This window comes from Stegodyphus dumicola, chromosome 1 (assembly GCF_044657685.1).
Source record: "Stegodyphus dumicola isolate Sdum_Otavi_A_Nest chromosome 1, ASM4465768v1".
Classification (NCBI taxonomy): domain Eukaryota; kingdom Metazoa; phylum Arthropoda; class Arachnida; order Araneae; family Eresidae; genus Stegodyphus; species Stegodyphus dumicola.
In genome coordinates, this window is record NC_140768.1 from 127,406,380 (window position 1) to 127,423,473 (window position 17,094).

Below are 17,094 nucleotides of genomic sequence, written 5' to 3' on the forward strand. Positions count from 1 at the left end.
TCCTGACTCGAGAAAAAAACGATCACTGAAATCGTGTTTTTTTAATTTCCTTTTACTAAGCTTCTTCATTCATGCTATTCAGCAATATAAATGGAGCTTTAAGCCTCGCAATAAAAATATGCAGTGGGAGAATTTACTTAAGTTCGAATACTATGAGGTTTCTTTTCAGGAAATTTGAGGTTTGTATTAAAAAAAAATGGTAGCAACTAGCATAATATAAAAGGCAGCCGAAGAGCACTGTCACTACTAAGAAGTGACCACTTCACTTTGGCTCGCTGGAACTCATCATCTACAAGTAAGCCCTTTCAGACTTTTGTAAATTATGTAATTAGTGGTACTTAGAAACTCAGGTATATTTTATCGATAAACTTCTTGCATCGTTCTGTTAATTCGTGGCAACCGGAATGAAATTTCATTTTCCAATACATTATGCGTTGTTTGTGTACTTAAATTTAAGTACGTTCATTTCTAAGATGCACAGAGACATTTTCAAAATGACAATGAACTTGCTTCAAAATATTTTCAGCATTCTTATTGCCTTATTCATTAGCATTTCATTAGTAGCATTCTTATTAACTTAAAAGTATATATAAAGATATATACTTTTACTGATGAAAATTCTTTTCTTTTACCGTCAGTATGATTATAATTTATACTCATATTCTCTATTTCTGTTAAGCATGATGTGGTTTACTTACATTTCCTTCTTAAATTCTACAATATTAAAATAAGCGTTTAAGAAATTATGCAATTTTATTCCTTTGAAAGATGTCGTTGTTTATATTTTTCTAATATTTTCGGAGCTTAGGCCTGTTTCCTTTAAATACAATCACATTTCCTTTCATAAACTCTCTACTTTATATGCATAGTGTACGTGATATCTAAATCTAATAACAATGTATCTATTTTAAAGTTTAACAATGACTAAAAATTATTTTATTTTTGTAGATATTAATCCCCTCAGAAATATAGGAAATATAGTATTAAATACATATTATAATACTATAACATTAATATAATATAATATTATATAATTTATATTACTATGATTAATTTTATTCTAATTGACGTACGAGTGTTAAGTGATGTTAAAATTGTGTTTATTTCTACTACGCTATACTGATCATTTCAAATAATACTTGTTTCATGATGCTATAAAAAATGTAGGTAAAAATACTTTTTGAATGATTCGCTTTGTTACACTGAGAAGTAATTCACTTTTTTTAAAAAAATGAGAAATAAATGAAAGTTTTAACGTCTTACTAGTTGGTATCAATTTAATCTTCATCTATATCAGATATTCGTTAAATGAAACAACACTCTTTAGAGGTATTAAAATATATTGGCATGTGTTTCAGTGTAGCTTTGATATGCATTCATAAAATTAAGTATCTTCTTGCACCCGCATTAATTAGCTTCGAATACTTTACTTTACTGATGTAAGAGAAGCGACTTAAAACTCAGCGGAATTATTTAAAAAGCAATTCTATTATTACTTTTATATATTTTACTCTTCTTCAAAGCGTTTTCTACATACATTCTGCTCACTGCTTGGGGCATTATAATGGAACTCATGGCAAAGCAAATTATTTTTTTTTTCATCTCATCAACAGCAATGGATTGCCTTTTTATCCTTTGAAATGCTTCTTCGGAACTTTCTTTCTTCGTGGAAATATGTAGAATAAAACCACACCCAGAAAGATTTGATGAGTAGCGTCAGTGTATCGTGTTGCTCTTCCCCAAGAAGTGTCACCTAGAGTGTTTCTTCAGAAATTTGATGTAGGGTTTTCAGACACAAAAACACCCAAGACGAGTCATTCTGCTCTGATTAATGCCACATTGAAAAGAGACACTTGAAATTCTCTAAGTTAACAAGGCTTAGAGAATCGATCCATAATTATGAAATGCTTACCTACAGTTTTGTCATTCAGGTTATTTTCAAATATCCGTGTGTATGTATCATGTGATTTAATAGACGTTACACTGTACCTGGGAAGCATTGCGATTATCAGTAAACAGCAAATTATTTATCTTTTACTGTTTCATACTTCTCAACAATTTCCTACGGCCTCTAAAAATTATTCTAAAAATTTGCAATTTTATTAATTTTAAATTTTCTATATCATTAAAAATTTCAAGCGGTTATAAAGCATTTTTTAAAAGATTAGAGAAATTGATCAACATATAACCAACACACAACGATTATTAAAAACGTAAGAATTATTTACAATAGAATGCTTAAAAAATATATTTTTATTTTTATTCCATTAAACAGAGATTCTGATGGCAGCACATTTTATTCTCCCACGGAATGATCCTTTAACAAGCATGTACGTATAAATAAAGGATGATACTTGCTAAATTTTTCCAGTTTCTAAATCGACTGTTTTAGTGACGTTTTAATTTACAGTCGGTAGCAAACATCAAATGTATATTTAACGTTTTTACCTTTATATGAATTTGAAGTACAGAATGTTATTTTAAAGTTCTTAAAATGTTATTTACCATCTTGGGTTTAAATCTCATGTTTATTCATCAGTAAAATATTAAATATTTTAGTAAATAATTAAAATAGCAGACTGCATAAATTGTATTTATCTACTTATTTAAAGATTTGAAATTAAATATGATTTTAGGATGATTTAATCAAACTTCTTTCGCTTTTTCCAAATTTGAATTATTTTTCCAGATTTATTGCTTTCATTTCCCTTTTCTGGTTTCTAAACCTTTTAAAAATAAATAAATAGTTTAAATAGTTATTTATGTGTTATAAATAATAGCATAGTTTAAAGTTATAATTTATATTTTATTTTATTTCGCAAAGAGAAGAGAATTTTTACCTTAGCGAATCTACAGATTACTAGAAGATGTCACTATGATATTAAAGCTTTTAATGTATTATAACGTTTATAGCTAATTAAAAAAATGCTTATATATAAATATCCATCCTGTAGAATTTGTTTTAAATCCAATTCTTAAAATTTAGTTGCCTTCCTTCTGTGCGCTTTACGCAAGTTTACGAAGTCTCAAACAAAACAAAACAAACAAACAAAAAACAAGAATAAGGGTGTTAGTTTGAAAAAAAGAGTGGAGTTAGCAACAACTGTTTTGGTGACGTCATCCCAAATACTTCCTCTATCTGTGCGGCTAGTTTCGACTTCACTGATCACAGCAATTGGAAGTACTGCGTCATTGAGTGAACATGTGCAACTGCATTCTGCCGGAAAAATATTTAATGTAAAAACTGGACAGTAAATCAACATCAAGTTTCTTGTGAAACTTAAGAAATCAGCCACGGAAACTTTTCAAATGTTAACTGAGGATTATGGAGATGATTGTTTCGTGCATCTGTCTTCAAATCGCATAAGCGGTTTTCAGGGGAAATTAACAAAGCACGCATGTCAAAATCAAAATTCAAGGCAATGTTAGTTATCTCCTTCGACACTAATGGAATTGTAATGATTGAGTGGGTTTCCAGTGGTCAGACTGTTAATCAACACTGAAAAGTACTACAAATACTTCTTGAAAAATTCAGGGAATAAAGGCTATAGTTGTGGAGTGATGGATAGCTGTTGCAACAGGACAATGCACCTGCTCACACGGCCCCTATCTGTCAAGCAGTTTCTGACTACCAAAAACATTACTGTGATGGGGTATTCTCCTTACTCACCTGATTTGGCTCCATGGGACTTTTTTTGATTTTCTAAAGTTAAATCTTGCTTAAAGTAAAGCCATTTTACCTCAGTTGAAGAGGTACAGGCAAAAGCGGAGAATCTCCTGAAGGGCTTTACAAAAACCTCGTTCCAGAACTGTTACCAGCAATGGCAGCACCGAATGCAGAAGTGTGTGAATGCTGATGGGGACTACCTGCAAGGTGATAATGTCACGAAGAACTGATTCTGTGAATACAATGATTTATTGGGACAGCCTTTTTTTTTTTTTTTTTTTTTTTTTTTTTTTTTTGTGTGTGTGTGTGTGTGTGTCACATTTTTTATGTTAGAGGTGTAGAGACATTAGGTTTCTTTTCTTTTTAAAGCCGGAGGGATGAAAAATTAGTAATCGCCTTCGCTGGGAATCGAACCACGGACCTCTGGAATACCGGCTCAGCGTGCAGAACCACTACACCACGAAAGCACGCTAGGAAGGAGTGAGACCTTATAGAAAATACCTTATAGAGTGTAAAGTTGCTAATTGTTTTTCAAAAACAACAAACGTTCATACGGATGTCATTTCAGCAATGATAAATACAAGTTTTATGAAAAGCACTTATCAAGTTTTAAAGTGAAACTCTCACAATCTAGCTATGAAAATATGACACAGTGCCACCCATAGTTTGCTATCCTAAAATGAAAAACCCGGAAACAGTGTCTGAGCAACAATAAACTATCAAGGAAAAAAATATATATATTAACTTACTTATAAGCGGAACGGAACCTTGAGATCCTGCTAAATATCAAAGTGTTGTAAATATTTTATTCCTTAAAATGTCTTAGTAAAGCCCTTAGAATGAATGAAGATAGTAAAAGTCTTAATAAAGCCACTAAAAAAATGCCAGTTTTCTAGCAGTTTAACAAGTTATTGATCTAAAAATTTATTGAAAGAATAACAGAGAACATCATTTACAGAACATGCAAATTTAGATTCAGCTTGAGGGTTCTGCAATAAAAAATATCAAATTTTATAACAATAATTTTAACGCTAGCAGATTATATTGCGTCGATTCAATAGACAATATTAATCAATGCGTAAACAATTCCAACAGTAGGTAAGCAAAATAGCACTTACCTGAATTACCGGTTTCTTCATTCAGGTATATTTAAAAAATACGCACAGGTTCAGCTTTTTAAAAACTTTAATCTGTTCACAAGTTATAAAAGTACAAGAGAGCAAAAACTATGCATCCAAATAGAACACTGATTACGTCATAAATAGTTGAGCGCGCGGTTAAAGCTTAGTAATCAGTTCAATCCGTTATGCGCGCGCACAGGCGGAAGTATCACTATCCAACATCCTCTCACCTTTGAGATTCGAACCACGGAATCTCAAGGTCAGCGCTAAATCTCCAAACGCGCAGGGAGGTCACGTGACATCCGAACTACGTGTCATAGACCTTATAAGAGATAGACCAACCCAGTGGGCGGGGCGCGCGTCACCGACATGTCGGCAAGAAAGAGTAGGGACGATCTGGTTTACTTTAACACTGAAACCTATGGCGTTTCTATCACATAACTCTTTTTAATTATTAAATGTGGTACGTTGTAGAGTGATGAGATTATGAAAGCCACAGTTTTTTCCAAATAGGATTTAATATATCTCATTAAAGCACTTTTTACTGCATTTCGCGCATTTTTTTCACGCGTAATTCTTGTACAAACATCTTTACTTTGGTAAAATGGTAAAAACTCTAAGTACAAAATTTATGAACTTAATTTTGCGTAAAAATAAAGTAAAATTAAATAAGATTGACAGTACGTGATGCTTTGAAATAAATAAGGTAAAATTAAACAAGATCTGATAAAAAAAAATTTTAATTTAATGAACATTTTCAGGCAGTGATTTTCCAAACTATAATAACATTACAAAATAACCATATTTATTTGATTATATGATCATTAAATTATTAACATTAAAGTGGATTAGTTATTTTAATAATTCATAAAATTCGGAGCATAAAATTTTCTGAGCGTAATGAAGGAAAAAAAAAAGATAAAATAAAATCTAGAAGCACTCAGATTTTATATTACGCTCAAAAGGAACCTTTCTTTAAAGTTTTGTGTGTTACGTATATTTATTGAATATCATGTTCTTCGCCCGTAAACCACATACATTTGAAAACAGCATATCTTTAGGATTTCCGCACCGGAGATAAAGCTGTTATTTTCCGTACAGTGCTCGCTCTGAACTCGTTGAGTTTGTTAATAAAAATTTCGTTAAAGTTTTACAAAATATGAAATAGATTAAAACAAATTCGAAATTCGGCTGTCCAGATGCCCATGGTCGGGTGGAGGATTGCATTATTCAAAATTTTTGGTTTTAATACTGTCGTTTTTGTCACAGTGCGAGAAACATACATGTATTCATGCAGATTCTTCATTATTTAATTTCTTTACATATAATACAGGGCGATAATATTTGGTAACAACAATTTGCAAGGAAACACGGACACTTATAGTACAGCGCAAAATGCCGCTTCGAAACTAACAGCCTTTCTAGGCTACCGCCGCTTTGGGCTAATAAATTAAATTAACAGTAAATAAAAAAGAATCTTATGCAGAACTAAAAATAAATTAAAAAAATTAATCACTATAAAATACAAGCAAAATTAATTATTACGGCTAAATACAATTTTAATATTAGAATTAAATGTATAAAAATTTTTAAGGAGTCAAAAGTGTTTATCACTATGATGTATTATGAAATATAATTGAAATAATATTCCTTTATAGAAAGTGTGCTATTGTACTCATCTATAATTTTAAAAAAAGCAGCACAATTTAGAATTTTAAACAAAACTTTCAAAAATTAGTTTTTAAATATTTTAGTGTTTTTTACTTATTTACACCAATAAAAAGCATAGAAATTGCAAGAGAAAATTGCTTGTTTGAAATTTTCTTTTAGTTCAGATTTAAAATATTATTTTCTAAAAGTAGTAGTTACAAATTTCCTTACAGCATAGGAAAAGCTAAAAAATATCCAGCCCTGAAAGCATGCAATAGCTTTATAATTATTTGGAATGTTAATTATGCTTGATAAATATGCTAAATTTTTAAAAATCAATCTCAATTTCAAAAATAAAAATATGTAAGAAATTCTAATTCGTGTAATGAGGCGCTACAACCAACTTTTTCTTCACAATTATACACGCTGCAATAGGCAACCAATGTTAAATTTCTGTAAGTCGTCCTCAAGGAGGTTAGATTAGGTCTATTCTAACCTCCTTGGTCATTACTCCTCCGGATGTGATCAAGGTGACAGAAGGCAACGCCTCAGACGAGGGAGAAAACCCATTTGGGTTAGTCTATTTCTTATAAGGTCCATGTTACGTGTTAGATGATGTCACATCAAAGATACGCCCCTTACGCTCAGTAAATTTCTGCGCATAAATTGAAACATGCTTGTGCAATATGAATTTCAGTAGAAAAAATTTTTTCTGAAAATACTACAGATGCTAACTAAATACATACCAAATATTAACATTTTTGCATGTATAGCTTTCCAATATACTCTTGTGTTTATTTTAAATCACTGAGAAATATATGAGATTTCAAGTTTATAAGTTTGTTCTGAATAGTTTTGAAAAATATATTGCACCCACACTAAATTCAAATAACAAATTTTTATTCTGCGAAATACACTTAAATTTTAATATGAATGAGCTCTTGTGAAGCTGCCAAGGTATTTTCATAGAAAGCTAATATCAATTTAAGGCTTAAAATATAATTCAAAGACGGATTCCAGGCTTTTCTAGTGTAGATACGAGCCAGTTTCCCGTAGAAAGTCCTTCACAAAGGCATCCATCGTTAGGTTGATAGCCCTTATGTGCTACAATCAAATAAGTTAAACCAAGCTTTGGTAAAGGATGTGATATTGTTTCTTCCTTATTATTACGGATCTTGTTTTTTAAAGGTGTCAAGATTTTTTATAAATCGCCAAAGTAAACTATTCTGAAACATCCGGCAGCCCCAACAATGATGATGTACAGTTTGCTTATGAGAAGAGCTTTGAGGAGACCATGTGATCACATTTCTTACCATGCAAATGTTAATAATTCATAATCAATCAGAATTCTCTCATTACAAAAAGAGCTCTCAGTATTCTACATGTTAATGAATTTTTATTTATATTATAACCTTAAAATTCTTAATTTACTGATAAGTAAGGAAGATGCTTGCTATATCTTTCTTTCAAGAAATGCACATATTTTACATCACATTCGAATATGCAAAAATGGACATTCAATAAAATTTCACATCAGTGAAAGCATTTAGAGGTGCAGCTTGAAAATTTGCAAATGAAAGAAAAGTATATGTTTTAACAGCTGGTTTAGTGATTTCAGAATACTGTTTGTAACAGCATAAAATGAAATAAACACTACAAAAATGTGACTATTCACTGAAACATTTTTACGAGAGAGATGTATTCTCTGCATATGATCCGCCAACCAAATATGTGAATAGGTGGCCCTGAAAAATTTTTGAACATAGCGGAAAATCTGTTCACACAGCAAAAAACCAAAACAGGCATGATTCTTCCACAATGCTGTATATATGACAAGTTATGCCAAAAAACTGAAAAATTCTTTCTCGCTCAGTTTCTAAATAGAGAGCCATCCACACTCATGACAAAAGTTGTCGACCGTCTACAAGAGGGAGTGACAAGTTATTCAAACTTCTGGTGAGAATATAAAAGACAGGAACTGGTAAATACCAGCTTACAGACATTTTTCTGTGAACAATAAATTTAATTTTCTTGATCTAACAACAGCTGCTCATATATAAAACATAGAAAGACTGTGGAGCTCAGTTAAGTGATGGAATAAAAATCGAAGAGGCACGTTTCACTATCAGCATGAATCTTACTTTGCGGAGTTAATATAGCAAAAAACTTTGAGACCTTGGAATGCTTCTTATGCCATATTAAAAGCAATTGAGGAAGCAGGACAGCAACAAAGTGTACATGAGAGATGAACTTGGCAATAATTCTGATGCCAGCTTGATGTTTAAAAAAATGGAAGCTGCAATACTAAAGAAGTATCGTAACATTTTTAAAACTAACGTTCTGTTTATATTTCAGTTCATTTCGTTGCCATATCAGTATGTTTTGATTTTGGTATCGTCCTATTACGAATGCCTTTGAATTTCTTTTTAAAATATAGAAATGTGTCATTACTCTGTATTACGTATGTTTTAGTTAATTTCATAAAACTCTACATTATGTAGTCTCCTCACAGGAAATTTCTATATCTCTAAATATCTGAGCAGAAAGAGGCTGTGTTGAAGTAGATAAAGAATTTTTAACTGGTTGGTGAGGGCGTTATTTTAATAGCCACTGCATTTTCTATTAAACACATAATTTACCTATTTCTGTATAATATTTGGCACTGTTCCTTTATAAGGACCTAATTCAGAAATGTAGAAACGTTATACATGTATATATGTATGTATGTGTTCATATATTTAAGTACGAATGTATGCGTATACACATACATTTGTTAATCCGGTCCCGATAATAGAACAGTACCTAATATTTTGCCAGTTATTTTTTTTTTTTTTTTTTTTTTTTTTTTTTTTACACTTCCACCGATAAGCCATGACAATATATTGATGAAGCAACGCACCATGCCGCCAAAAAGCATTTACGTGGGAACCCATGATGTTACCAAAAAGTATTTATTGTTCAACCCAGGCATATGTATAGCATTTTCCCAGATGGTTTTTAAGTAGCATGATCGTAGATTATGATCCTTCCAATGGGAATTTTAATGTTTTAGCCTAGTGGTGGACAGCATAGTGCAGTTTTGATTGTTTTCGGCAAAATCTCATATTTAGCCTTCTGCATGCGTAGACTGTAATGTGGCTTGCTTTAAAGACATCATGCGCCTCTTTCTTCTTTCTGATTCTAGAATTTTAATACCAAGTTTATAACATTCTCAGATGTTTCCTTTCCTGAAAACAGATTACTATGCATATCGTGAGAACAAAAGCACAAAAACTTAGACGTATATGTGTGTTATATAGAAAAAGGAGAATACAGAAAAACAAGTGGCAGTGGATGAATCGTTGCAATAGATATAATGTTTCTTTCCAATGACGCAAATGAGTTATTACAGTTAAAGGCCTAATGACCTTACAGGGTACGGATATCTAGGAATGCAAAACGTTTAATAACACATATTACAGATAATGAGTAATTTTTTCTATAGTTCAAGAAATTTTTAAAAAATACCTTAAAATGTGTGATTTACCATAACTGTGAACACTGCATTCAAATTTAAAGTTAGGTTATTTTTAATATGGTACAAGTACACAAGGGTTACATGCCTAAAGGCAGGGATACCTTTGTAGTGAACTGCCTAAGGGAAACTAGCTCATATTCATGTTACACATGGAGAAAAACACCAATGCAGCTAGCTCATTTGAATGTGTTCAAACCAGGTTGGGTTGAACTACCAGTGTTGAGTGGTCATAACTTCCCAACGGCTGGCGAGACCCATATTTAATATGTATTAACAATATTTTCCTGCGATGAAATGGCTCACACTAGGCAATTGGTAAAACTGTGGAGTGTTGTTAGTTCAACTCAATTTCAAATCCCAGCAAATGGATTGACTGTATGAGAGTTTTTGTGGGGTTTTTTTTCCATGTGTAACATGGAAGTGAGGAACTTTTCTTACAATAAGTATTCCACAAAGGCATTTTTCCTCTTAGGCAAATAGCTGTTTAGTCCTATGTTATAATCTAAATAATGCAATGTTAATTTGTAAGTATAATTATGATCCAAACAGAACTATATTCAATAATTTAAAAACTTAAAATTGTAATTTTAGAAAAAATAATAGCTTGTTTATAGACCGTACCAATTGCATTAATAGCAAAGTACAGAATAATTTCTTTAAAACACGAGGTATATTTCCCTTCAGAGTTTATATTCTATAAACACTAATGTAATAGTAATATTAAATAGAGCAAAAGTTGCTTAGCAGTACATAACAAATCTTTCCAAGTTTACTCTACGTTATGAAATATCAAACAGAAGTATTTATAGAGAAGATAGTTCATGCATAGTGCAACAAATTTTGAAGAGACTGATTGCCTTGTATAATGCAAACTGTTTTGTTATATAATTTGATATAGGCTAGCCAAAACTATATCACAAAAGGAGATCTGTTTGGCATGTACAAAATTTGAAGAAACTTTTTTATATACCACAAGGCACGCTTTTGCAGAATTTTGTGATAGTTAACTATAAATTTTTGAAACCCTACTCCGACCTTGGCACCAAATTAGCACCATTGCTGTAGAAGTGCATGCCAGCCATCTTTCAAAGTAGATGTAGGTTACCTCATTTGTGGTTGCGATGCATGTGTTGCTGTTAGTGATAATTTATTTGCACAGTTCTTATAAATGTTAAACATTATTCCTTATAAATATTCATTATTAAAATCATATTTTGTTCTCAACACTTTCTTTGAGTATTTAAATTTTGGAACAGTCATGGATTTATTTTCTGTTTTGTAGCTTTGAAAAATTAAAAAGAAAGAAAAGAAAATGTATTGTTACTGAAAATTTTGAAATAGCAAATTATATTAGTGATTGGTTTGTTGATTATGTTGATTATGTTGATTATGTTGATTTGTCTATTAAGATATAATTTATGTCCTTTAAAACAATTCTTTTCCTGCATGCTTATATATCTTTAGCAATATAGCATTGTAAGCATCTTACTTACAAATAAAATTTTTTTAACTAATGAAACTAATTCTATGTATGCATACCTGAGAATTAAAATAATAGTTTAATACTAAATCAAGTTCAATGACAGAAATATAGGTTGTAAAGATGAATGCTGAAAAAACAGAAAGTAAGTTAAATGGTTGATACATGTAGAAAAAAAATTTATTTCTGGCACTGCCACCTATTATTTCCCAACTTGGCAGAATCTGCATTTAATTTGCCTTTCATAAAGATGCAGCCTATACTATAGATATCGATTTTTTTTTAATATTCAGAAATGCAGTGTTCCATAAAATTATAGCAGAGGCAACACTGCAGAACAAAAGTGTGTTGAGCGCCCCATATGAAATCTGATATTTATGAATTTTTTTCAGTTTCACTCGTATTATTAAGATGCATGATAAAAGTACACAAGCATTTTAAAAACATACTTATTAGAGAAAAAAAATGAGCATAAAATTTTGGGGAAAGTGCAGAATCGCCCACTGCTTGGCGCGTTTTTAAGAATTGCACATACTCGGTATCCATGTACACGTCAACCTATTTTCACTTAAAAAAAAAAATCCCAGAATTGCACAAAAATGGCATTACGCACACTCTTGACTTTATCCATGTACACATCGACCTATTTTCACTTAAAAAGTCAAAGAAAATTGACAAAAATCCAATTCTTTTTACTCTTGTAAAAGCACCAAACAAATAAGTGCGCGATTCTGCACTTTAGCCAAAATTTTAATAGGAACAATGTGTGTTATGACGTGTGACCCCGCATGCGCAGTTTAGCAGAACGGCCTGCAACGCCTCTCTCTCACGAGACTTACTAGAGTAGTTAATAGGTAGTAGCGAAGTAACAAAGGAAACGTGCTGTATGTCAGCTTAGATGCAAAATACGAAGTTATACTTGCGTGTTAATCGTTTGTACTTATTATTTTTATTTGTGTGTTAATAAAATTTTGTGCAGTTAAAATGGCTGTTTTATGCAACGCCCACAATACGATACGTCTACGGTAGGAATTAAAAGCATATCCAGAATCTACACGCCCAATTAAAAGGATATGACAGTGGTGTCAGAACAGGAGGATATGTCATTCTGCATAGTTCACGGATAAGTGCGTAAGTGAGTCTTCAGAAAGGTAAGAAATTTGTTCAATTTATTTTGTGGTAAAGTGGAATTCAAGGTTACAAAAATGGCTGAAGAGCTAAAGAAATCTAAGAAAGAACGGAAAGTTATACGTTCAGCCATTACTAAAGTAACAAATGCTATTGAATCATTAATTACAGCCGGTAACCTCGAAGACCTTGAAGAATCACTGGAAATTTTAAAAGTAAAAGATATTTCTTTGAGAGCGTTAGACTAAAAAATTAAAACTTTGACTGATGTTAATGACATTGAAACCGAAGTCAAAAGTGCCTTGGAGTACGAAGAAAGGATTGCGAAATGGAGCTTTAGAGGCACAAAATTATTGAAAGAAAAAAGAAATAGCAATAATTCGCTAGTTTCTAATGGTTCTTCTAATGATAGTAACAATTTATCTATTTCTGGTGTCGATAAAAGTTCTGATTATAATGTTAAATTGCCAAAGATTATGATTGATAAATTTTATGGGAATGCTGAAATGTGGCAGACATTTTACAATTCTTTTGACACGACAATAAATCAAAACGAAAAACTATCTTAAGTAGATAAGTTTAATTACTTGCTTAGCCTGTTAGGCGGTGCAGCTTTAAAAACAATAGAAGGCTTTTCTTTATCTCCAGAAAACTACGACGAAGCTTTTAAAATTCTCAAAGAGAGGTATGGTCGAAATGATCTCCTTATTAATTCTTACATGCATAAACTTTTAAATTTACGGCCTGTCCGAAGTTCTAATGACATTAATTCTTTGAGGGAATTATATGATACCTGCAACGTACAAGTAAGGTCACTAAATTCGATAGGGGTCAAGACCGAATCGTATGGAAAGTTACTATACCCTTTGTTAATGAAATGCATACCTCAGGATATAACGCTTGATTTTGCTCGTCAAAACGCAGATGAGGAAACTCTTAATGTCGACAACCTCATGAAATTTCTAAAACGGGAAATTGAAAGTCGCGAACGAACTTCATTAAATTTATTTTATTCTAAAAGTCACACTAATTCTCTTGGAAGGCATTCACAACCAAATGAAAAGCGAAACAACTTCCACACTCGGAATTCATTCAACGCCAACAAATTTGGCGCCAGCTATTCCCCTAATGTAAGCAAAATAGCAGTTGTTCGAACTTTCCCTTGCTTATTTTGCGAAAGCAAAAATCATGCTTCGTAAAAATGCGTTATGTCTCCGGAAGAAAGGAAAAAGAGTTTAAGGGCTTCTAATCGGTGCTTTCTTTGTTTCGAAAGGAACTGTAGAATAAAAAATTGCCCTTCTCAATTAAAATGTTCAAAATGTAATTCTAAGTATCATAATATATTGTTGCATGAAGATAAGGAAAGGGTTGCTAAAGAAGAAATTAAGAATAATTCTAACGCCGTAACTGCAAAGATTTCTTCTAAATATTTTACTGCGAATCAAGAGGTTAAAGAATTAATAGATGACTTGCCAACCGTTAAACTTATATGTGATGGTAAATTAATTAATGCAGTAGCAGATACAGGCACGCAATTAACCGTTGTCAAGGCCGACATTGTACCAGAAAAATACCGTTCGCCACATGGAAGTGTTATCCTCACGTCAGCTTTCGGGCAAGCTTTAAAAGCTCCTCTCATTAACCTACCTTTAGCAATATATTCTGAAAATGATAAATTTATGTCACCTATTTTTATAACATGTGCAATGGTGGATTAGTTATGTAACGATTTACTCTTGTCGTTAAGTGCTTTTAATGAGTTAAGGGGAGATGATAAAAGAAAGTTTAATTTCGAATGTAGAAATGTAAACATTATCACTGATAGCTTTTGTGAAATACATTTTCATGAAACTGAAAATTTTGACGAAATACTTAACCATGATAGTGAAAACCTAATTAATGAAACTGTTAAGAAGATAATAGAATGCTGTGCTCTTGTATATGAAGATACAGGTAAGGATGATTCCAAAGGTAGCCGGAGACATGATCAATGTGTTTCGGATTCAGAACTGTTTCGAGTGCAACAAATGAATGACCCATCTTTAAAAACATGCTGGCAAAATGTTAAGAATGGAAGTAATAACTTTATTGCTATTGACAACTTTTTGTATCATAAAGATAAAGTTCTAGGAGAAAGAGTTTACCAGTTAGTCGTTCCCAAAGAAAGAAGAAAACAAATTTTGGACTTAGCTCATTCTAGCTTATGGGGAAGTCACCTGCGAACCAAGAAGACAGTCGAACGTTTGAGATATTCGTTCTATTGGCCTGAAATCAAGAAAGATGTGAATGAATACTGCAGTGCTTGTACTTCTTGTCAACTTCAAGCGAAAAAGCGTACCTTTGATAAAGTTCCGATTACGCCAGTAACACGTCCTAAAGAACCGTTCCAGGTAATTAATGTGGATATCCTAGGACCTGTAGAGCCAAGCTGTAGAGGTTACAAATATATTCTGTGTGCTGTTGATCAATGTACAAGGTGGCCCGAAGCGGTGCCATTGAAGAATTTGAATGCCAAAGCAACATGCGATGCATTGTTGCAAATCTTTTCACGCACAGGAATTCCTCAAATTGTTGCTTCAGATCAAGGAACTAATTTTACTGCTTCGTTGACCCAAGAGTTTTTGAAAAGGATCGGATCGTCCCCAAGGTTCTCGACTTCTTATCATCCAAGTTCAAATGGCCTGGTAGAAAGATTTAATGCTGTTTTAAAGGGAATGATACATCATACCGTTAGAGAACATTCCAAAGATTGGGAGAAACATCTACCGTACTTACTTTGGGCTTATCGAGAAGTTCCTAATGCTACGACTGGTGTTAGTCCGTTCCAAATGCATTATGTAAGACGTCCTAATGGCCCGTTGTCTATTTTGAAATCGTCATGGACTAATGAAACTCCTGTTCCTCATGGACAGTTAAGTTCAGTTACCGATTATCTGAATGATTTGAAGACGAAATTGGAAAAAGCTGCTGAATACGCAGGACTTACAGATGTTGGAAAGCAACAAGCTTATGCATTCTACCGTAACCGAAAGACTTGTCATAAAGAATTCAAGGAAGGAGACAGGGTCATAGTTTTAATCCCTGATAGCCAAAACAAACTTTATGCCAGATGGACGGGACCAGCTACGATCATCAAAAAGCATACTGATTATAGTTACATAGTACAAATGCCTGACAATTCATCGAAGCACGTTCTCGCAAACAAGATACGAAAGTTCAATACCGCCGTGAATAATGTCGATGTGATATATGATACAGAAATTGATTTCGGCGAAGTTGAAAACGTTTCAAGAATTGTTCCACGGAGAGCAAAAGAACACTATTCTAATGAGGAATGTGATTTTACGCACCTTGAACCGCATAAGAAGAAAGAACTTATGGAAATTTTAAAAAGGTATAAGAACCTAAGAGCTGATATTCCGAAAATCGCCAATGTGAGAGAACACAGCATCAAACTGAAACCTGGAAGTATGCCAAGAAAGCAGAAACCGTATCGAATACCTGAAGTTCTAAGAAATGAAGTTGATCGACAAATAGATGAGCTATTGCAGCTAGGGCTAATTGTTGAGTCGGAGAGTAAATATGCACATCCGGTAGTTTGTGTATCAAAAAAAGACGGAACTGTTAGATTATGTGTGGACTATCGATACCTGAACTCACAGACGGAAACCGATGCCTTCCCCATGAAAAACACTGTAGACCTAATTTACCAGGTGTCAAAGTCCAAATACATCACTTTGATTGATCTTCTTAAAGGGTACTGGCAGATACGACTGAAGCCCGAGTGCCAACCTTTGACGTCGTTTGTGACCCACAGAGGACAATCTGCCTTTGTAGTTTTACCCTTTGGATTAAAGAATGCCGCCGCAACTTTTCAGAGAACTATGAACAAACTTCTCGCCGAATATAAAGACTACGCCGATTCTTATATTGATGACGTGATTATAATTTCTGATGACTGGAATACACATCTGGAACATCTTAATAAAGTCTTAAGTACGCTAGAAAAGGCAAATTTCACGGTTAATTTCAATAAATGTGACTTTGCAAAGCATAAAATCAAATTTCTAGGACACGTAGTTGGTTCCGGTTCACACGAACCTGACCCAGAAAACGTTGAAGCCATACAGAATTTAGAAATTCCCCGTACTAAGAAAGATGTAAGAAGTATTTTAGGACTATTATCGTATTACCGGTCTTACGTACCCAATTTTTCTGCGATAGCACAACCTTTAACGGCGTTAACAAAAAGAAGGGCTTCGAACGAAATTACTTGGCTGAAGGAACACGATGAAGCGTTTATTCAATTAAAACGTGCCATTTGCAATGCCCCTAAATGTTACTCTCCAAATTTTAGTTTGCCTTTCATCATTTACGCAGACGCATCGGCATACGCTGTAAGAGCTTGTTTGGCTCAACAAGATGAAAATAGTGTAGAACACCCAATAGCCTTCGCTAGTAAAAAGTTGACCGAGACACAAAGAAATTACGCTGTTATTGAAAAGGAAGCGTTTGCCGTTATCTTTGCCCT

The 17,094-nt window shown here is 32.9% G+C and overlaps 1 protein-coding gene across 1 annotated transcript in view; it reads left to right on the plus strand.

The window, feature by feature from the left end:
- The first annotated feature begins 212 nt into the window (after positions 1-212).
- The window catches only part of LOC118190509 (uncharacterized), a 29,980-nt gene continuing 13,098 nt past the window's right edge, over positions 213-17,094 (plus strand). Inside the window, exon 1 of the mRNA XM_035361227.2 lies at positions 213-295. The gene's annotated coding sequence lies outside the window, so the exon portion shown is untranslated. The remainder of the gene's footprint in view (positions 296-17,094) is intronic.